Source organism: Hibiscus syriacus, unplaced genomic scaffold (genome assembly GCF_006381635.1).
Source record: "Hibiscus syriacus cultivar Baekdansim isolate YM2019G1 unplaced genomic scaffold, ASM638163v2 tig00111234_pilon, whole genome shotgun sequence".
NCBI lineage: Eukaryota > Viridiplantae > Streptophyta > Magnoliopsida > Malvales > Malvaceae > Hibiscus > Hibiscus syriacus.
Window position 1 is genome coordinate 773216 of NW_024063028.1, and position 23715 is coordinate 796930.

General features: G+C 36.7%; 1 pseudogene; it reads left to right on the top strand.

The window, feature by feature from the left end:
* Nucleotides 1-23505, top strand: part of LOC120156739 — a 31546-nt pseudogene extending 8041 nt beyond the window's left edge.
* Nucleotides 23506-23715: the final 210 nt, after the last annotated feature.

The following is a 23715-nucleotide window of genomic DNA, read 5'->3' on the forward strand; positions in this document are numbered from 1 at the left end:
TAAGTGCGCAAATAAATGAATTATTACTTATGATCGCAGGTGTTTATCCCTGTTTTAGAACGTCGTCACTGGCTTCTCGTCCAACTTCAGCTCCTATCCCTGAAGATAATAGTGTATGACAGCATGATCAATTATATATCACTGTCTGATTTGAGAGATATTTTCAAGGGATGGAGCTCTCATTTGGCTAAATTTTTGGATGAGATTAAGTATTGGAGTCATTCTGAACACAAGAAACCAAAGAAGTTCAATGTCACAGTTGTCAGAGACGAGACCGCGCCACAGTAATCGCCGGGAGCCAGAGAGGATTGTGGTCCTCTCGTATGCCTTTGCTTGGCGCGTTTGACGACGGGAAGCACCGAGTTTTTACCTCCCACCGATAGAGATAGAGCTGCAGTAGGCTTGTGGTTTCGGCATTATATGGCTAGAGCAATATATCCGAGACGCTGCCTACCTGCATCAGCGTTATGAAAGTGTCTATTGTTAATTGGTAAGTCAAATGCAAGTTTTGTTAACATATATATTCCTTTTGGTTTGAAAATGTTTAGTTAAGTACCTAAAATTCAATAATTTGTTGTTTGTAGGTTTTAGATGTGTAGGAAGTCTTGTTTGAGCAAATGTTTGGTTTCTGCAGGTTAATCCTTAAGTGAGCTGCGTGAAATGGATGTACGGGGTCACAAAGTTGTTGATTCATTGATTCAAATTGATGAATAAATAAGAATTATTATTATTTTTTGATTGTTTAATTGATTTGTAAAAGATGATTTGTAAATGTTGATTTGTTTAATTGATGTGTACATAATTTGTGTTGAAATGTAATAGTTGATTTATTGATTTTCAATCTGCTTTATGTTGAAGGCAAAACAGACTATCGCAACGCGAAATGGCTATCGCAACGAGAAAATCGCAATGCGAAATGAAAATTGCAATGCGAAATGAAAATCGCAACGAGAAAATCACAATGTGATTTTCATTTTGCATTGCGATTTTCTCGTTGCGATAGCCATTTTCGCGTTGCAATAGTCAAATGAATGTCTAATAAGTGATAACAACTGAATAGATCATAGCAATGTTCAAACTCAAGTTACTAATACATGCCTAACTGAAAATGTTAAAAGTGCACACATAAAATACACATAATGCAAGTTTTGTTAACATATATACTCCTTTTGGTTTGAAAATGTTTGGTTAAGTACCTAGAATTCAATAATTGTTAAAAGTTTATGCATGTTAATCCTCGTTGTCTTTTTCATTTCGCATTGCGATTCTATCGTTGCGATTTGCATTGCGATGGTCAAATGATTGCCTTTCACAACGCGATTCTGACTTTCGCAACGAGATAATACAGAATCGCTATGCGAGTTTCAAAGTTCGCAACAGGTTTTAGTTTCGCAAGCCAAATTTTTTGTGTATATATCTACGCAGCAGCAACAACTCCTAACCTAAATCCCTAAATCGCAACTCATTCCATCTCCATCTATCACTCTCTCCGGCGACATCCGTTCCTATATCCAACGACATCCTTCCCCATCCGGCAACATGTCATAGTTTCACATCTCGTTTGTTTAGTTACAACCATGAAATTATCTAATGTTGATCATGTTTGGATAGATTTGTGTTTTGGAGGGTCATGAGAGAATGTTAATGGTGTTTTACAATATATGCCTTTACTCATGAATCTTCAACTAAAACTGTCATTAAAGAAGTTAACTTATGAAACCCTAATGTTACGTGTTTCAAAGAAATTGAATTTAGAGCCCCTAAGTGGATTTAGACTATCTTATCAGAGAAATGGTAAAGTTTATTTGTTAACCGACAATGAAGATGTTGAACGATTCATTGCTTACATTAATGTTTCAAGTGATGATGTTACATTGTATGTTGTTGAACCTAGAAGTAGTATTGTTGGGTCAGTAGCGGGTAGTAATCAACTAAGTGGGTCTCAAAACCCACAGCCTTTCTCTAATCCAAATCCAAATCAACTTTCAGCACCAAATTCCGGTTTTCGTATTGACCAATTATACGATGATGAGCCAAGAGAAAATATTGTGAGTACTAGTCAGTATTCGAAATTTGATCTTGGTCAATACCCGGACTTTGATATTGGTCAATACACAGATTTTGATGATGTTTCAGAAGAAGAAACAGACCCTGCGTGTAATGATTTTGATATTGGTCAATACCCGAATTTTGATGATGAAACACCCGTTGCCGAGGAAGATTTTGTTGATGATAATGAGGAGGAAGTTACGACTGTGAATGAACATGTTGAACATCCATTCTGTAATTCATATAATCCTGAAGAAGAAAAAGTCCCCGAAGAAAAGAAAATGCCACGGGAGTATAACTGGAATATGCCAGAATTACTTCAGCTACCGGAAGAAGAGTTGGCAAAGAAAGCAGTTGATTGTTACACAAAAGTTATTCGTATCAAGAAAGATGATTGTTTTGATACAAAGGAAAACTTGAAGATAGCTTTGTATACGAAATGTGTGGAAGATGGCTATCAACTAAAAGTTAACAAATCAAGCAAAGATCGTTTCGAAACAAGGTGTACGATTGACAAAAACTGTACGTGGCGTATGATTGCAAAGAGGATAAAAGATTGCGCAATGTTTCAAGTTAGGACTTTTATTGATAAACATATATGTTCAAGAACCCAAGTTTTTCCTCACCATAGACAGGCAAACAAAAAAGTGTTGGGTGGTTTTCTGGCTGAGTTAATGTTTTTGAATGGCAGGGTATATCAGGGACATGAAATTATGACTGACATGAATGCTCGGTTCAAGATTAGTATATCATATTTTCAAGCTTGGAGAGCCAAATGTTATGCCTTGGAATTGTTGAGGGGGTCGCCAGAAGCATCGTTTGCCTAACTGCCGGCTTATTGTCACAATTTAAAGCTGAAAAATCCTGGGTCGGTAACTCATATCAAAACAAATAGAGATGGACGCTTTGAGTTGTTGTTTATCGCCATTGATGCTGCGGTTAGTAAATCAATATAATTCTGTTGACTCATTTCTGTTAGTTACATGCATTTCACATTTAAATTATTATATTTCTTGTGTATATTATTTTGTAGATTCGTTCGTTTATTACTTGCATGCGCCCAGTTATTATAGTTGACGGAGCACATTTGAAAGGTCGATACCTTGGAGTAAACTTATTAGCAGTAGCCATGGATGCTAACAATGGGATATTGCCAATAACTTACGGGGTTGGCAAATCTGAAACCTCTGATTCATGGACATGGTTTATGGGGCATCTTAGGGATTGCATAGGTCCTATTAGCAATCTGACAATCATATCCGATAGGGCAAACTCAATTGACAACGCTGTTAGAAGGTGTTTCCCAGATGCTTTTCATGGACTTTGTGGTGTTCATTTGTATAGAAATCTAAAATCAATGTCTGCTGGTATAAAAAAGCACAAATGGACATACCGGAAGGCTGTAAAGGCTTATCGGGAAGTGGATTTCAATATGCATATAAACTGTTTAAGACGTGTTTTGCCTCAGTGTGCTCAAACACTAGAAGATGTCGGGTTTGAAAGATGGTCAAGAGTACATCAACTTGGAGCAAGATATGGTTTCATGACGTCTAATAGTGCAGAATCAATCAACGCTCTAAGTCGTCATTCCCGGAAATTACCCATTACTATGTTAATGGAGTTTTTTCGAGCCTCTATTCAACAGTGGTACTACAAGAAAAGAAACCATGCAGGTATTATTTCTTTGAATTCGTAACTTATTATATATTTTACAAAGTATTATTTATTTAAATTTACAGGAACATTGGAACATCGTGTTACACCATGGACTGAAAAAAAGATAACGAAACATGTTGTGAAGTCAACGTCATGGAGAGTTGAACCATGTTCAAACACTTTGTTTGAAGTACTGGATAATAACTTAAATGAGCTTGTCGATCTAAATGCAATGACGTGTAGTTGTATGAAATGACAAACATCTGGTTATACGTGTGGCCATGTTATAAAAGTTGCTCTTCATCTAAACCAAGATGATTCAAGCACATACGCTATGGATTGCTACACTACAGAAGTATATCAACAGACTTATGCCGAGATTGTCTACCCTATTCCACATCCTTCTGAGTGGGACATACCAGATGACTTACAAACAGTTTTGCCACCAGCCATGGACAGAAGGCTACCTGGCCGACCAAAAAGTCACGATCGTATACCGTCTAAGGGTGAAGAGAAGTTGACATGTGGATCACCAGTGCCATCACAATCATCTTTTCCTCTACCAAAATATGGATCATCATCAAAATCCAAAGCTCATAAGGTGTCAAGAAAAAGGCAATCAAAATCGCAATCATCTTTAAAATCCCAATCACAACTGGCTTCACCTTTTGGGACTGTTAACTTAGGTGATTTTTAAATGCAAACGTTGTATTATGTAGATTTTATGTGTGAACTTTTAACATTTTCAGTTAGGCATGTATTAGTAACTTGAGTTTGAAAATTGCTATGATCTGTTCAGTTGTTATCACTTAATAGGCAATCATCTTAATGTCTATCGCAACGCGGAAATTACTATCGCAATGCGAAATGAAAATCGCAATGAGAGAATCGCAATGCGAAATGAAAATCGCAACGCTAATTTCGTAATGTGAAATGAAAATCGCAACGAAGGAATCGCAATGCGAAATGAAAATCGCAACGCGAATTTAATTTCGCGTTGCGATTCTCTCGTTGCGATTTTTATTTCGCGTTGCGATTTTCATTTCGCATTGCAATAGTACTTTTTGCCTTCAACATAATGCAGATTGAAATCAACAAAATCAACCATTACATTTCAATCAATTAAACAAGCACAAATAAGAATTATGTTAACATCAATTAAACAAATCAACTTTTACAAATCACCTTTTACAAATCAATTAAACAATCAAAAAATAAGCAATAATTATTAGAGAAAATAACACTTCTACTATTGAATCAACTTTTGCAGCCATACATCATTTTCACGCAGCTCACTTCTGAGATTAACCTGCATAAACCAAACATTTGCTCAAACAACACTTTCTACACATCTAAAACCTACAAACAGCAAATTATTGAATTCTAGGTACTTAACCAAACATTTTCAAACCACAAGCCTATAAACATACCAATTGTTTATGGACATTTTTATAACGCGGATGCAGGTAGGCAGCGTCTCGTATATATCGATCTAGCCATATAATGTCGAAACCACAAGCCTACTGCAGCTCTATCTATATCGGTGTGAGGTAGATACTTTATACTTCCTGTGATCAAACGGTCCAACGCCAAGCATACGAGAGGACCACAATCCCCTCTGGGTCCTTTCGTTTGTTGTGGTGCGGTCTCGTCTCTGCTAACTGTAATATTGAGCTTCTTTGGCTTCTTGTTTCCAGAACGAGTCCAATAATTTATCGCATCCAAGAATTTAGCCAAATAAGAGCTCCATCCCTTAATAATATCTCTTAAATCAGCCAATGATATGTAATTTATCATGCTGTCATATACTATTACCTTAAGGGATGGGATCTGAAGCTCGACGAGAAGCCAATGGTTACGTTCCAAAACAGGGATAAACACCTGCAATCATAAGTAATAATTCATTCATTTGCGCACTTATTTATGAATACCTTTAAACTCAATCTAAAATAAACACTAACCTTATCGACCTCCCACCATGCAGGATAAAGTTTAGCTTGTCCATTGCCCAACGCAAATGATTCATCTCGTTGATTCTTAAAGTGAACGGCGTTAAAAGACGTCGGCATAATTGTATATCGTGTATTTCTTTTATTTTCCTTAAGTTTCCTAATTATTAGAAGACGTGACACCCACGCATCGATATGCTGTTTTACAAAAAAAGACATATATTAGTAAATTACATAAATTTACAAAAAAATAATCAAATTAAAATATAAGAAAAATATAAGACTTACCCCTCCATCGAAATAGCCATTGTCTTCGACCCCTAATAATACGCCCCACCAAGACCGATCAAGCAACAAATAGATATCATCATTGAGCTTGCATATGTCAGTGAAACACCCTTGGCTTCGCTCATGTAGATAAAAATCAATTGCGGTCTTAGCCCACAGGGTGTTATCCAGAATTGTGTCCGGTAGTTGTTCCCTCTCCACTTCAGATACCGGTATGGTACTGGCCGGTAACTCATACGAGAGCCAACTTGAATCCATCATGTCCGGTACGTCAGAGGGTTTCTCAAGAATCCTACATATGACGCCATGTGAATCGGGCTCTTGAATGGTGGGAGGGACCTCTTCAACAATGACAGTGGCCTCTTGAACGGTGGGAGGGGACTCTCGAGGAATGATAGGGGCCTCTTCAATGATAGGAGTGGACTCTTGAGGGATGACAGTGGCCTCTTGAACGGTGGGAGGGGACTCTCGAGGAATGATAGGGGCCTCTTCAACGATAGGAGTGGACTCTTGAGGGATGAAAGGCGAGTCGGGCTTCTTCTTGCGGTGTCTTCGCACTATTGGGGTATACGGAGACTTAATAGCACGTGCACGCCGTCTGATGCGTGAACTCTGTCGTGCAAGAAAAACCCGACGTAAAGCATCCACCTTATCGGTCCGCTAAATAATTAAATACAAATATCAGTAAATAAACGGACATGATATTTAAACAGTGAAAACAAAGACAAATATATTTCAAAACTTCAACCAAAAGATAAAACAAAGACAAATACTAACTTCACAGTGTTAAAGAATACACAGTTTAGCAGAATTGGCAGCAACCGAATAAATTTACTTCAACCAAAAGACAAAACAAAAAGACAAATACTAACTTCACAGTGTTAATAAACAGTTTAGCAGTATTGGCAGTAATCGAATAAATTTACTAAGCAATCTAAGTGAAATAGTTAATTTTAGTGAAATTACGAGTAAATTTATCATCAAGTTAAATATGGAAAATCTTAAACTTACCTCGTTACGTAGAGTATGAACCTCATTCTGTAACGATACTACCATCTCACTTAGAGCGGCAACCTCACCACGTAAAGTAGACACCTCCACACGCCATGCACCATCGTTATCGCGTAGAGTACCGATCTCCTAACGCAAGGCATTGACCTCCACACGCCATGCACCATCGTTATCGCGTAGAGTACCGATCTCCTCACGCAAGGCATTGACCTCATCACGTAACTCCCTTGACTCATCCCGTGGAGGTGGAGAACAGGGAGATAGAAGTCGTGGCATCTTTGTCGGTCGCCTATCATGAGGTGATGGTGGAGAAGAGGCTCGATGATGTGACGGGATAGGTGATGGCTCTCGTTGTAGAGGTATATAGTCGGGTCGATCAGGTGATGGCTCTGGATGAGGTGATGGCTCTCGAAGTGGAGGAAGTGGAGGCTGCTCATCATTCGTGCCATCAAGAAAACGCTGACTAGCTTGCCACCAATCAGTGGCAAGCTCAGCCTCCGTGGGTGTTAGTCTCATTAATGGAATGTTGGCTTCCTAAAAATATAAAAACTCAAACAAAGTTAAACGTCTACTATTAATAACTTGTTTATATATGATAGTATTTGTGTTAACTTACATTATTTATTGTCGCATATGGTATTAAGTCTTCCCAATCCAACAGACGTTTCCTCTTCCAGGAAATAGCTCTGGGAATATCATTTGAAGTTTTTATTGCATATGTCTTCATGGCGGGAAAGGCCTCGAATATCCAAATCTACAAACAATATAATAACAAACATTAGTAATTGTTAAATAATTAATTATAATTTTGAAAACATTATATAGAAATTCTTACCTTAAAGGCCCAAACAAAACATGACAAAGTGTATTTCGACCCATCGCCCCGCAAACTTTTGCGGTCATCAAAGGCAGACGACAACTTAGTCCAGGTAGCTTTCCATATATACGAACCCCACGGAAACAGATTCCATGCATTTAGGTCCTCTACCAATAATATTAGCTCCTGAGGAATAGGTTGTCTGGCCTCTCTGCCTAAAAAGCCGGCATACAAAAGTAGTAGAAGGCATACTCGGACAACATCGACGTCATTCATCCGAGTAAAACCATCTTTCTTATTAAACAATTTATTCATGTCGTCGACGTGTAAGTTCGACTTCTCTATTGACTCATCAGGAAAAACCCTGGATAACCATGATGGGCGGGTGATATGACGAGTGTACCGGCCTACATCATCGTGTCCGAATCGTAGACCAGTGATTAAGCAGAACTCCTTCCGCCCAAAACAAGTATACGCCGGTGGAAAATGAAACCATATCTCTTTCTCACCAAGTTGTATACTGTCGGGTAGATCTCTAGTCATGGTCTGAATCCACAAATGGGTCAAATTAGCATCTCCACCCGGATGCTGTACTCTCAGCCATGGCACGAAGCAGGTTTTCTCAAACAATTTTCTTTGTGCAGGTGAAAGCTTCGAAGCAATTGTAGTGGCTAGGCTAACTTTATTCCTTAATATCAATGAAGCAGAAAAAAATTTCTACAAAAACAATAAACATACCAAGTTAGATATACCAAAAACTACACTGTCAAGATATACCAAAAACAATAAACATAAATAGTAGTTTATTCTTGAAACTAAAATTTGCAACACTGTTTTGTCTTTGTGTTGAAATGAAAATCGCAACGAGATAATGAGAATTGCAACGTGAAATGACTATCGCAACGAGAGAATCGCAACGCGAAATGAAAATCGCAACGAGAGAATCGCAACGCGAAATGAAAATCGCAATGCGATTTTGGTTTCGCGTTGCGTTTTTTATTTCGCATTGCGATTCTCTCGTTGCGATAGTTAATTCCGCGTTGCGATTTTCATTCTCGAAACTATTCTTCTTCTGCATTACTTCAACTAAAAGACAAAACAAAGACAAATACTAACTTCACAGGCTAAACAGTTTAGCAGTATTGGCAGCAATCGAATGAATTTAATAAGAAATCTAAGTGAAATGGTTAATCTATTATTGAAATTACCAGTAAACTTATCATCAATCTCAATATGAAAAACCTAAAATAATGCAAAATTTTCAAAATAAAAATAAAAAAAAACTAACCCTCGGAGGTTGATTTTCCATTTCTGAATGATTGTGAGGGATTTTTGACTGTGAATGGTTGTGAGGGATTTCGCCGGCGATGGGGACGGAAATCTTCGGAGATGGGGACGGATTTCGCCGTAGAGAGTGAGAGATGGAGATGGGACTGAGTGTTGTGATTTTGGGTTTGAGGTTATGAGTTGCGATTACTATGGACGGTTCAGTTTTCGATTTATTAAGAAAAAATTCGTGTTTGGAATTTGAAAAAAAATATGCGTTAATACGAATGGCGCTATGTAAATCGCGTTGCGAAAGTCAGAATCGCATTACGAAAGTCAGTATCTCGTTGCGATTTTGTATTATTGCATTGCGATAGTAAGTATCGCATTGCGATAGTCATTATCGCATTGCGATTTTCCCAATTCGCGTTGCGATTTACTTATTCGCATTGCGAATTGGGAAAATCGCAACGATACTGTAGACCATCGCAACGCGATTTCCAACTATCGCAACGCGAAATGCAACGCGAATTTGCGATAATGGAGATCGCGTTGCGAATTAGCGATCGCATTGCGATTTTGTTGGTCATTTTGGCAAATCCGGAAAAAGTTGGTTAAAATCGTATATTATAAGGCATTTTTGGTCACTGAAGTTATTTTCTCCAATAATAATATGATAACATATAACTATAATAATGCACTTACCTTTGATAACCTTTTATAGGCCCATGTACATTTTTGAGAACTCAAGATATTCGAGTACATTGAGGTTGTGCACTATTGCTGTCACCACAGCTCGTATGGGGTCCCACTAGGGGCTATGAAATTGTCCCGAAGGACCTATGTACTGTATTTGTCCCGAATGACCACTTCTTAAGAATCATATACATATTCCAATGGATCAAATATGTCTCAAAAGACCCTGTAAATGTTCCAAAGGATATATATACGTCTCGAAGGACCACGTAGAACCCTCGACTCTTGGTATGCCAACTATACCTATAGTTCTCATATCGTATACCATGGGCATTATTCTTATGTTTCATGTATTCATGTCATTTTTCTTGTGATCACAACTCATATCACTTATCATATTACATGTGCATTTGGGTCTTTTCGCATATATTATTTATCAAATCATATGAACATATATACTTTATGCATGTATCATAATAATTATCATGTATGCATGTTCATAACTATTGTACTATGAAAATCAACATAGGAATTAAACTTATCACAAGTCTTATTCCATTATACCATACTTATAGTATGCACTCACCTATATCCCTTTGCCTTTTCCTCGATCGATCTTACTTGTCACTTGTTCCGGAACTTGTTTAGGCTCAATATCTACATAAATATAATTTTCAAGACAATTATAAGAAGCCTAAACCTTATAATTCGATACTAATAACTTGAGCTAATTTAATGAACCCAATTTCAGCTTTTCCTTTAGGAGTGTATCGATGCACTATGGGTGCATCGGTACACAAAATAGTTCCGAAATCTCCATGCATCGATGCACCCCTTAATGCATCGATGCACATTCAAAAATTGTCTTAGTGCATCGGTACACACTCATAGTGCATCGATGCACTTGCCCATAATAGACTATTTTCACCCGAAATTCATCAATACTTCCCCCAAATTTTCATGTATAAAATCCTTATTATGCTACTAAATTCATCTATAACAACTTTAACCAATTCCTATCATTCCAACACCTTATAATCTTCCATATTTCATCCAAATTCTTAAGGCTAAGAATCATACCAAATTTTCTATGTTATCCAAACTTTGATTTAACACTTATAACTTCTTATTCACTCCTATGACAAGTCAAATTTAGTTTCAAATTCAACTTATCAACTATTTTCCAATAATTCACTTAAAAACTCATTTTTTTAATTTTTCATAACTTATTCATCTTTTGATTTTAAGATAACTTAAGCTTTCCTTAAGCTTAGTTATCATCTAATGATCAAAACTCAATCTTAAAATTAACAAATAATTAACTAAACCGAAAACTTACCTTTAATGGAGACCTACGGAGAGAAGAAGAAGGAGAAGAAGATAAGCTTCCAGATGCCCATTCAAACCCCATGCTTATCTCTTAAATAAGAGATAAATATCTTTTTCATGAAAAGACCACCTTACCCTTCATACTTTCCTTCCTCACAATTTAATCCAATACCAGAATTTATCACTTTAAAATTCTGAACTTTTAAATAAATTCTACTTTAATCACCAACTTTTGAACTTTTTACAATTTAGTCACTAACCCATAGTTTGAGATGTTACATGTGGCCTCAAACAGGACACACTGCATGAAACCTGTTAGGTAAAGGAATACTTTTTTGCTAACATGTTATTAAAGATATAAAACCAAGAAACACTAAGAATTCGCTAGAGCATGAAGATTTTAGGATAGGCTGAGTTCTTTTAGTTAAATGTGTGGCTTGAGGTATTATCATCTTACCTGCTATATTTCTTTCACATGGTAGCTGCAATCTTGAAACACCCTAGAACTCCTCCAACTAATTACCCTGCTCTGGACTATCAGTCAGCAGATTCTGAACATGTTTTGAAGAGATCAAGGCCCTTCGGAATACCAGGGAGGTATCACTTACTAATAATACCCTTTGTTCTTGTTTACAATTAGATTTACCTCATGACCTCTGTGTAACATATGCATATCTATTTCCCATATCCGTCAAATAGTATTGCTTTAAGATGTTAGTGATGCACATTTATTGTGGTTTAGAGGGCATTAATTAATTCATGTAGTGATTTATATTTGTATAAACCATTTTATCACTAACTCGAAAATCTGTGTTAATTAGCAAAAGGCTTGTGCTGCTTGCCCATTGTGACCTAAATGGTGGGTAATGAAGGAAATGTAGTATATCTGTGTCAGTGAGGCAGAATGAAAAATTTTATTTGCTTTGCTTGGTCTTTGAGTTCCATTCTTAAGTCACTTTACTTTTTCTGTCATTAAGTCCTCATCTTTGGTTTCTCTTTATCTCTTGAAAAGAGATGAAAAGTAAATATACAGTTTTTACAATTTTGTGAGTTTTAGTTGTCTTGTATATCACTTTGAAGGTCTCCCTGCCATTAGGCTTATGACTGGTAGTCTGGGAAGCATGAGATCTGCTCCATCTTGTAGCCTAGAGCCCTAGATCATCCATCCTGTTTTCTTTGAAATGATATTCATAATGAAGAGTACTTGATCAGCTGCTCCTTCACCAGGTCAATAATCTGTCGGTAAATATTTTGCCTGTTCCATATTCCGGCCAGAGCCATGGTCAGAGTTCTTACACTTCTGATGACTTGCCCAAGACTGTTGTTATGACTCTAAGTCAGGGGTCTACTGTCAAGAGCATGGATTTTCATCCAGTGCAACAAATTCTACTTATTGGTGAGCCAACTCACTGGCATATAATCAGACTTCATTTCCTCTGAATTGAGTAGGTTTTCATATTCTGGTTTTAACTACTCTTTCTTGTTGTGTTCTAATTGTGTTCTCTGTATTTTGTTTTATAAATTCAGTGGGAACAAGCATTGGCGATATCATGGTTTGGGAAGCAGGTAGTGGTGAAAGGGTAGCTCATAAAACATTTAAGGTCTGGGACCTTTCAACATGTTCAAAGCCTCTTCAGGTATTGCTTTGTTTCACTGCTAACTAGATTTATTGAACATGAAGTTGTTATTTCAGTGCGTCTTAAAGTTGAATTAATGTTAACCTTCTGATTCTTACAGGCATCTTTGGCTAATGATTATTCAGTCTCAGTCAACCGTGTGGTGTGGAGCCCTGATGGAACTCTTTTTGGTAATTCTTGTAGCTATAGTAATTGGACTTCTGGTAGTCTACTCCTGTACAAGAGGCTATTCATCTAAACTGAATTCTAGATTTGAGTTTTTCTCCTGTTTTCAGGTGTTGCATACTCCAAGCATATTGTGCACATATACTCCTACCTTGGCGGTGATGATCTACGTAACCGCTTAGAGGTTTGTGTGATTGGTGAATTCAATTAGGTTCATCTAGTGTTAAGCTGATTTTTTGCCTTGCTTTTCACCTAATTATATTCACTAAATTATTTTGTATTTTAGATTGAGGCTCATGTTGGAAGTGTTAATGATCTTGCATTCTCCTACCCAAACAAACAATTGTGTGTTGTCACTTGTGGCGAGGACAGGGTTATTAAGGTCGCTTGTCTTCTCTCTCTCTCTCTCTCATTTTATTTTTCTGTTTGATATCGCTTTCTAACAGTCTCGTATCTTGTAGGTTTGGGACATGGTCTCTGGGGCTAAACTGCATACTTTTGAGGGTCATGAAGCACCTGTCTATTCTGTATGCCCTCATCACAAGGGAAATATTCAGGTAACAAACAATAGCATGGAGACTGATATTCATATGTTCCTTTGTGTAGATTTCTTTTCCATTTCAACAGTCAGAGGGAAAAGTAGAACTATTTTCCTTAGCTTATGAAAAGAAACAATTATTTGTTTCGGAAACTAAGTTCAAAATTTTTAACTAATTTATTCACAGAATCTTAATAAATTGAATGCATAGAATTAGATAATTATGCATTTAATGCCAAAACACAACCATTGGATATCTGAATCATGTTTACTCCAATTCTGCTTTTAGTTTTTCCTTGATTTCTTGTTTTGGAGTGGATTCTCTTACAAGGTTCTGGAACTTTCTTTGTGGCTAATTTTCTTGCTTGACTTCTATCATGAAAACTGCTGTTTATGTTTGTAAATGCAGTAGTTTTACCTTTAACGACCACTTCTTTCTGCATAAGTCATATTCAAATAAATGGCAGTGTTAAAAATATAATTTGAGAGAAATCTTCTCTGGAGATAAATATAGGACATGACAAGAAGATTTTAGATATTGGGATATTGAGCTAGTATGGAACAATCTGTTTAGGACTTGGTGCAATATTTCTTACAACAATAGAACCACGAAATCCCATCTGGGTTATTTTTATTTCATTAAGAATTTATGTACCTTTTCTTTTGGTGATGTTATTTATTTATTATTATTAGAGTATATATTTTTAATCATTGGTATCTTGTAAGTTGCATGTTTATTTTACTGTTATGCTTAAAGACTTCCATTTTCTTTTGTTTTTGCAGTTCATTTTCTCAACAGCAACTGATGGGAAAATAAAGGCATGGTTGTATGATAATATGGGTTCAAGAGTTGACTATAATGCACCTTGTCAGTCATCCACAACAATGGCATACAGTGCTGATGGAACAAGGTTCATATGTCTTATTTGTACTCTATAATTTTGGTCTTTCTTCTTTTGGGGTTCTTTTCTTATGTTTCTGTTCTTTGACAGTACACTTAATCTTTGAATTTATATTGACCACTTTTAGGTTGTTCTCATGTGGGACTAACAAAGAAGGGGAATCATTCTTGGTGGAATGGAATGAAAGTGAAGGAGCTGTCAAGCGGACATATTTTGGTCTTGGAAAGCGATCTGTGGGAGTTGTTCAATTTGATACGACAAAGAATAGGTTCTTGGCTGCTGGTGATGAGTTCACTGTCAAATTCTGGGACATGGACAATCTTAATCTATTAGCAAGTAGTCCAGCTAATGGTGGATTGCCGGTACATAAGCTTATGCCTTATTTCATGTTAGGCTGTTTGATGCTTGCTATCCCTACTAACTTTTTTTTTTGTTATAACAAAATGCAGCCTTCCCCTTGCATTAGATTTAACAAGGAAGGAACATTGTTAAAATTCTAGCAAATTCAGACGGGGTTAGGTTGCTACGGACAGTGGAGAATTGATCGTTTGATGCTTCTAGAGTTGCTCCTGCTGCTATAGTAAAGGTAAAACATACACTTACATACAACTATGCTATCATTTATGTATATATATATATATATATATATATATATATTATAATAGTATGTTTCCTAAGTGCTTGGTTTTTGTAACAAGCACCTAATATTGGTCCATTTGGCTCTAACAACACAACTATTGTAACAACCATGGGTGATCGGGCTGCACCAGTAGCTGCGATAGTTGGAACGGTGAGTTACCTCTTATAATCATACCCTAATGCTTTTGACAGAAATCTACATTATCTTTTGAATGTGATCTCTCTAACGAATTGTAATTTATGCATGAAAAAGATTTATGATCTGTTGTGATCTGACCTCTTTTGTTCTCTTTCCAGAATAATCAATAATGATGCTCGGAGTTTGGCTGATGTAAAGCCCAGAATTACAGATGAGTCGGTGGAAAAATCTAGGATCTGGAAACTTACAGAAATCAATGAACCATCGCAGTGCCGCACGTTGAGGCTTCCTGATAGTTTGACAACAATGAGGGTAAAGCTCAGCTTGTCTGCATAACTTTATAGAACTTTTCTAATAATTGTGCCTGAGTATCGATTTTTTGTTTCTCTTCTAAAATCAGCTGTTCATGAAAAATGTTATCGTCTGCTGTGTGGTAGATAAGTGTTGTGTTTTTCAGGTTATGTTAACAATTGGGGACCTAAGATATCAATAGAAATATTAGCAGTTCAAGTTATCTATGGCTGTGATTATACTCTATGTGTAGAGTATGATAATCAACATAAGAAATGCTCTATTTAGTAATGTGGATGCTTAAAATACTCCTTGAGATTATTGTCGTCTTTAGCCAGTTAGTGATTTGAACTTCAACAATTATATGTTGATAAGTGTCAGAGATTAGTTACCTAAGTTAAGAAGATTGAGTTGTATTTATAAATATTCTATTTAGTTAGTATCCCTAAATTTAAGGGTTTTTTTTTATTACTAAAATTAGTCTCTTACCTAGTTTAGAAGTTGCCTAAGATCAGCCTAGGCTTTTATATATAATTGTAAGTTTCCTACACGTTTAATAAGAGTGAATTACAGTAAAATTCTTGGCTTTTGTCATGGTATCAGAGTTACTTGTTTTTGGGTTTTAATCTCCTTGTTGAGTTTTTTTCTTAGTTATTATTTCTTAAGAGAGCATGACACTTGATCAGCAAGATATAGGCAATACGAATGATTCCAATAGTACAAAAACTGCTAAGGAGGCATAATGGGTGAGGGAAGCCACTCTAATTCGATAAGTGACTTACAAAACATACAAGATGCTTATAAATTGAATGGAAAAAACTACCTTAAGTGGTCACAATTAGTTTGGACTTTCCTAAAAGGGAGAGGTAAACTTAGTCATCTCCTCAGAACATGTCTTAAAGAAGGAGGTCCCAGATTTGAGGCTTGGGATGAACAAGACTCATTGGTTATGTCTTGGTTGTGGAATTCAATGGTGCCTGAAATTAGTGACACCTGCATGTTTCTCGAAACAACCCAGGAGATATGGGAGGCTGTAAAACAAACCTATTCGAAGGTTCGAGATGCTGCCCAAATTTATGAAATCAAGAGTAAGATTTCAACCACTAAACAAGGAATCAAATCTATTACAGAGTATTCTAATATGCTGCAGAATATGTGGCAGGAAATGAACCACTACCAATGTATTCAGATGAACTACAGTAAGGATGCATCAATTCTAAAGAGGTTTGTTGAAAAAGATAGGATTTATGATTTTCTTGCTGGAATTTGATACAGTAAGGGTCCAGATTCTAAGAAAAGAAGACATGCCCTCACTGAATGAAATTATTGCTATCATTTGTGCTGAAGAAGGAAGAAGATGAGTGATGGTGGTTGAAAACAATCAAGTAGAAAGTTCAACCTTGGTTACTAGGGCTCTTCTTGAGTGACCAAATCGTCTGGAGCAGCAAAATATTAAAGGCAGATCAAAAGGAACAAGGACGGTTAACAAGGACTCCTTATAGTGTACTTATTGCAAAAAACCTCGTCACACCAAAGAGAAGTGTTGGAGGTTACATGGAAAGCCTCAGATTGCAAATAAGAATTTCATAGAGAAAGGAGGCTCAGCAAGAGGACAAAATAGAGCTTATGCAACTAGACATGTGGCTAAGGAGTCTGATGAACAATCTGTAAAATTCAACCGGGAAGAAGTAGAAAAATTGAAGAACCTACCGGAATCCTTAGAAAAACCATCCTCTACAAGTACATGCAATCTAGTTTTCTAAGGTATATCTTCCTATTCTCAGAATTCTATTGCCTTGGAATCATCCACCCACATACCTACCCAAAACTCCTGGTTAATTGACTTAGGAGCCACTAATCACATGACTAATTCATCACAAAAATTCCTCACCTACATACCTTGCTCTAGCAACAAGAAAATTACAGTTGCATACGGTACTATGGTAACGATTGCTGGCCAAAGAGATATTGACATCAATAAAACCCTATTGCTTATAAATGTCCTACATGTGACAAAACTATTTACTAGCCTTATCTCTATTCCAAAGCTTATCAAAGACACTAAATGCAGTGTTTTATTTCATCCTACACAATGTATTTTTCAGGAGCAAGGGAAATAAATGACTTATACTACCTTGAAGACCTTAGTGGACCAGCTAGAGATTTGAATACTCAACCATTGTCTTTTTTATCCAAATCTACAACCAATAAAGACCGAATTTGGCTACATCACTTTTGCCTTGGTCACCCACCTTTTAGACTCATAAAAATTATGTTTCCCTCCTTGTGTAATTCCTTAAATGTTGAAGAATTTCATTGTGAAGTTTTTGAATTTGTAAAGCATAAACATTCCTATTTTCCAGCAAGTAATAAGCGGACCAACAATCCTTTTACCCTTATTCACAATGATGTTTGGGGGCCTTCCACTATTCCTAACATAACTAGGGCTAGATGGTTTGTCTTTTATAGACGATTATACTTGGGTTACTTGAATTTATCTACTAAAATAGAAGTTTGATGTTATCTCTACTTTTAAAACCTTTTATACCATGATAAAGACTCAGTTTGGGGCTAAAATAAAACGAATCAGAACAGGCAATGCCAATGACTACTTTAATCAAGTCATGTCTCCTTATTTCTTAGAAAGAGGTATTATACATGAGTCCTCTTGTGTAAATACTCCCCAATAGAATGGGGTAGCATAAAGGAAGAATGGACACTTTCTTACCATAACTAGAGCCCTTTTATTTCAAAACAATGTCCCTAAAAGGTACTGGGGGAAAGTTGTGTTAACTCCCACTTGCATGATAAACAGACTACCCATTAAAGTTCTTGAATCCCAAAGTTCCCTTCAAACCCTTACAAAGTTATTTCCATATTTCAGTCCATTTCTTAACCTAAAACCAAGGGTATTTGGGTGTGTTGCTTTTGTTCACATTCATTCTCAAGGCCGAGGGAAACTTGATCCAAGGGCATTGAAATGCATTTTTATTGGATATTCCTCCACTCAAAAGGGCTACAAGTGCTACCACCCTCCTACAAGAAATACTACACTTTTGTTGATGTCACTTTTGTTGAAAAAGAAAGTTATTTTAAAGTTCCTTATCTTCAGGGGGAGATATCTTTTAGGGAAGATAAGGATGTAGATTTGTTTTTACTTCAGCCCTTTGTTGATCTTCTTACATCTACACCTATACCTATACATTCTATAGAAACACAGCCTGCTTCTACTTCATCCTCTCCCCAATTAGAACCTAGTACTCCTCAAACTTCTACTCTTCAACAAACATTAATGCACCACAGCCCAATATTGAGGACACTACTTGTTCCCTAAGGGTCTATTCGAGGAAGAAGGCACCTATGCAGATTCAATCATCCCCTTTTCCTGCTCCTATACAATTTGAGGTACACTCTGAAACTCCTTCTAAACAAAGTGATGCTGAAAATACTATATCTGCTTCTGATTTTGAATTTCCCATTGCCATTAGAAAAGAAAAAAGAACCTGCACCACCAAACATCCTACCTATTTGTTTTTGACCTACAAAAACCTATCCCCCAATCACAGAACCTTCCTTACTAGCCTAAATGACATTGCTATTTCTAAAACAGTATATGAAGCATTAGAAAATGAGAATTGGAAAAAGACTATGAAAGAGGAAATGAAGGCACTCTTTTTCTATTGTTTTAAATCTTATGTATCTTTTTCTATTAATGAAGTATAAGGCACTCTTTTCCTCCTTCCTCTGATTAAGGAAATCATTTCGAGTTCCGTTAATCATGAAGGGGTTTTTTAATGAGACCTTCAATTCTTATAAAAAAAAGGAAATGGAGGCACTGGAGAAGAATAAGACAAGGGATTTAGTGAAGCTTCCATAACGGAAAAAACAGTGGGATGCAGATGGGTATTTACTGTCAAGTATAAATCAGATGGTCCTCTAGAAAGGTACAAAGCAAGATTGGTGGCAAAAGGGTACTCTCAAACTTATGGAATTGACTATATTGAAACTTTTACCCCTGTTGCAAAGATGAACACAGTGAGGGTCCTACTATCCATAGCAACTATTCAGGGATGGAATTTGCAGCAGTTTGACATCAAGAATGCCTTCTTGCATGGAGACCTTGAAGAAGAAGTTTACATGGATTTTCCACCCGGGTTTGGTTCGAATATTGGACAGGCAGTGTGTAAATTGAGAAATGCTCTTTATGGACTAAAATAGTCACCAAGAGCTTGGTTTGGGAGATTTACTAAAGTAATGCTAAAACAAGGCTTCAAACAGAGTTAAAGTGATCATACTATATTTGTGAAATACTCTCCTTCAGGGGGAGTAATTGCACTGTTGGTGTATGTAGATGGTATAATTGTTACAAGTAATGATTCTAAAGGAATTGGTAATTTAAAAAAGTGTCTTATAAAAGTGTTTGAAGTGAAAGACCTTGAAAGATTAAAATACTTCCTTGGTATCGAGGTGTCTCACTCACAGCAAGGGATTTTTATATCTCAGCAGAAGTATACTTTGGACTTGTTGAAGGAAACTAGAAAACTAGGATGTAAACCAGCAGAAACTCCCATAGAAGTCAATCACAAGCTTGTAGACTCAAATGAGTATGATATGGCAGTTGACAGAAGTTTTTTTTCCAAAGGCTTGTGGGAAAGCTTATCTATTTGTCACACACCAAACTAGACATAGCATATGCTGTTGGGGTTGTGAGCCAATTCATGCACAATCCAAAGGAATCACACCTAAGGGTTGTTGTTCAAATTTTGCAATACTTGAAGGGTACACCAGGCAAAGGAATTCTATTTAGAAAAGGGGGGAACTTGACTCTGGAAGCATACACGGATGGAGATTATGTAGGATCCATAATTGATAGAAGGTTAACTTCAGGCTATTGCATTTTCTTTGGAGGTAACTTAGTTACTTGGAGAAGCAAAAAACATAATATGGTGGCTAGATCAAGTGCAGAAGCTGAATTTCGAGCTATGACATTGGGAATTTGTGAGTTATTATGGCTGAAGATTATTTTAGAAGATTTTTTAAGGTAAAGTGGAATGGACCAATGAAGTTCTACTGTGATAACAAGTCAACAATCAATATTGCTCATAATCCAGTTCAACATGACAGAACAAAACATGTTGAAGTGGATAGACATTTCATAAAAGAGAAACTTGATAGTGGCCTGGTCTGTACTCCCTATGTGACCACTGGAGATCAAATTGTATACTTACCTACCAAGGGTCTACCTGGTAAGTATTTTCAAAAGTTAACAGGCAAGCTAAGGATGGAAGATATCCATGCTCCCAGCTTGAGGGGGAGTATCAGAGATTAGTTACCTAAGTTAAGAAGATTGAGTTGGATTTGTAAATATTCTATTTAGTTAGTATCCCTAAATCAAAGGGATTCTTTTTATTACTAGAATTAGTCTCTTACCTAGTTTAGAAGTTACCTAAGATAAGGCCTAGGCTTGTATATATAATTGTAAGTTTCTTACACGTTTAATAAGAGTGAATTACAGTAAAATTCATGGCTTTTGTCAATAAGATATATTCATTTATTCATTGAAAAAGGATAATCAAATTTTTTGTTTGACTTCAGGTTTCTAGACTAATATATACAAATTCTGGGGTTGCCATATTGGCATTAGCATCTAATGCTGTCCACAAGCTCTGGAAATGGCAGAGGAGTGATCGCAATTCAACCGTGAAGGTGTTTTAATTTTTTTAACAACTGTTCGCTATGTTGCATGCTTGGTTTCCTAATGCCACTTTTATTTGTTTTTATTTTTTAAATGTTATCTTAGCTAGGTATTAACTCAGTCCTGTCTTTTGTAGGCCACAACTAGTGTAGCACCCCAATTATGGCAACCTTCCAGTGGAATATTAATGACTAACGATATAAGTGATACAAATCCTGAAGATGCTGTTCCATGATTTGCGCTTTCGAAGAATGATTCTTACGTGATGTCAGCATCAGGGGGTAAAATCTCACTCTTCAATATGATGACATTTAAGGTTGGTCCTTTCTCCACTTGTTTCATTCTTTGGACATGACTACATTTTTAGGAAAGCTCTGGATTTTTATGTAGATAGGCCATTTAAAAGATAAGCTTTCATACTATAGCCCTGAAGTTTAAGGAATTTTGATTAAAATACCGAGTATTTTATTAGTTAGAATTTCAGGTTGAAACTGAGATTATTTTTTGCGAGGATCTTTAGTTTGCAGGATTTAATTTCACATTTTTTCTTTCAGCTTTCCTAATATGCAGACAATGACAACGTTCATGCCCCCACCACCACCAGCTACATTTCTTGCATTTCATCCTCAGGACAATAATATCATTGCCATAGGCATGGATGATTCATCAATCCAAATTTACAATGTTCGGGTGGATGAGGTCCTTCTAATCGACTTAAAACTTTTATGGTTGTTGATAAATAAGTGGAAATTATTTGATTAACTATGTGCTCTTTTTAACAGGTGAAAACAAAGTTAAAAGGTCATCAGAAAAGAATAACAGGTCTTGCCTTCTCTCATACTTTGAACGTGCTTGTATCTTCTGGAGCCGACAGTCAGGTACAAATTATCATTGTCTTTCACATGCATGCTTCTTGTATCCTAAAGCAGTTTAACAACCCACTATGAAAAAACTAGAATAACTGGTACTTTGAGATATGGTTAAAGCTGAAGTTTGAAGTCATTGGCTTATTCCGAGCTAATCTTGTTAAGGACCATATGAAAAGTTTGGCTAGGGAATGACTCTCTTGAATTTATGCTTGTGAAAAACATATTAATTTATTATGCTTATGTGAGGTTCTTCCTACATGGTTTGATGATTTGTTATCATATTAAACACGTCTAGTTTGATAGGACTTACCATGTATTGTCATGTCTTATAAAACGATTTTTAGTACTTATGGAATTAAATTTCCGTTTATGTGTGCTAATTATTCTACATTTGTTTTTCTCTACAGCTCTGTGTATGGAGCACAGATGGATGGGAAAAGCAAACTAGTAAGTTCTTGCAAATACCTAATGGTCAGGCAGCATCACCTCATGCCGAAACTCGTGTTCAGTTTCACCTAGATCAGATACATTTGCTGGCAGTTCATGAATCACAGATAGCAATATTTGAAGCACCAAAACTAGAATGCCTAAAGCAGGTGCCAAGCTTACTTGCCGTTTAATTTATTTGTTTCTAGACTAGTATTGCTTAAAATTTATGTCGAATTCAATTGCGCTAAACAAGGTAGTTGCTTCCGAATTTTTTCATGCTTGTGGTAAGGACTAAAGAGAGTGGTGGCAATGCCGAATTTTACCTTTTAGAAATCGCGTTGCTGCCGTACACTGCTATTAGTCAATAGAACCTATGTTATTTTGGATCTAATTCTTCTAACCTTCAAAGGTTATTGATATTGTTTTTGGATTTGTTTTCTCAAATAGTGGGTTCCTAGAGAAGCAAGCGGTCCCATCACCCATGCAACATACTCCTGTGACAGCCAAATGATATATGTGAGCTTCGAAGATGGAGGTGTTGGTGTTCTTACTGCTTCAACACTCAGATTGAGATGTAGAATTTGTCCTGCTGCGTATTTATCTCCCAATCCAAGGTACAATTTATGAGTTTATTATTAAAATCAGTTCCGGACTCCCTCTGGTACGGGTGGTTAGTTTTTCAATGAAGTTTCTAACAATTCACACCCTGAACAGCTTGAGAGTTTATCCACTCGTCATTGCGGCGCATCCATCCGACCCAAATCAATTCGCATTGGGACTAACAGATGGTGGAGTCCAAATTGTCGAGCCTTCAGAGTCGGAAGGGAAATGGGGCACCTCTCCTCCAGCAGAAAATGGTGCTGGACCAAGTACCCCTTCCGGGGCAACCGGTTCAGAAGCACCCCAGAGGTGACGGGTCCATGTGCAGGTATCCTCGTACATCTGGTGCATGTGGCTGGTCCCTTGTTAAAGTAAAATTGCAAAGGGTCGATACAAAATGGCACGACATCCGTCGTTTTTGCAGAGCATATAGTGTTTGATGGGTTCCATTATTCCGGGTTTTGGCGTAAAAGTAGGAGGTGGGTCTGACTATAGGCATTTGAAAGAAAGGAAATCAGAGACAAGATTTGCGTTGGTTGATAAGTAGGGACCTTGGCAGCAGGAAACGATTAATTATTTAATATCATTTTTTTTATTTTTTACTTTTCTGATGAATGCATTATTGAAGAAACTATTTTCATCCATCTCCACATCCGAACATGACATACCAAAGAAGAAGAAAACACTAAATAGGCTAATTTATATAAGAACAATATGTATTTATTTGATAAAGGCGAGCAATAAGGACAC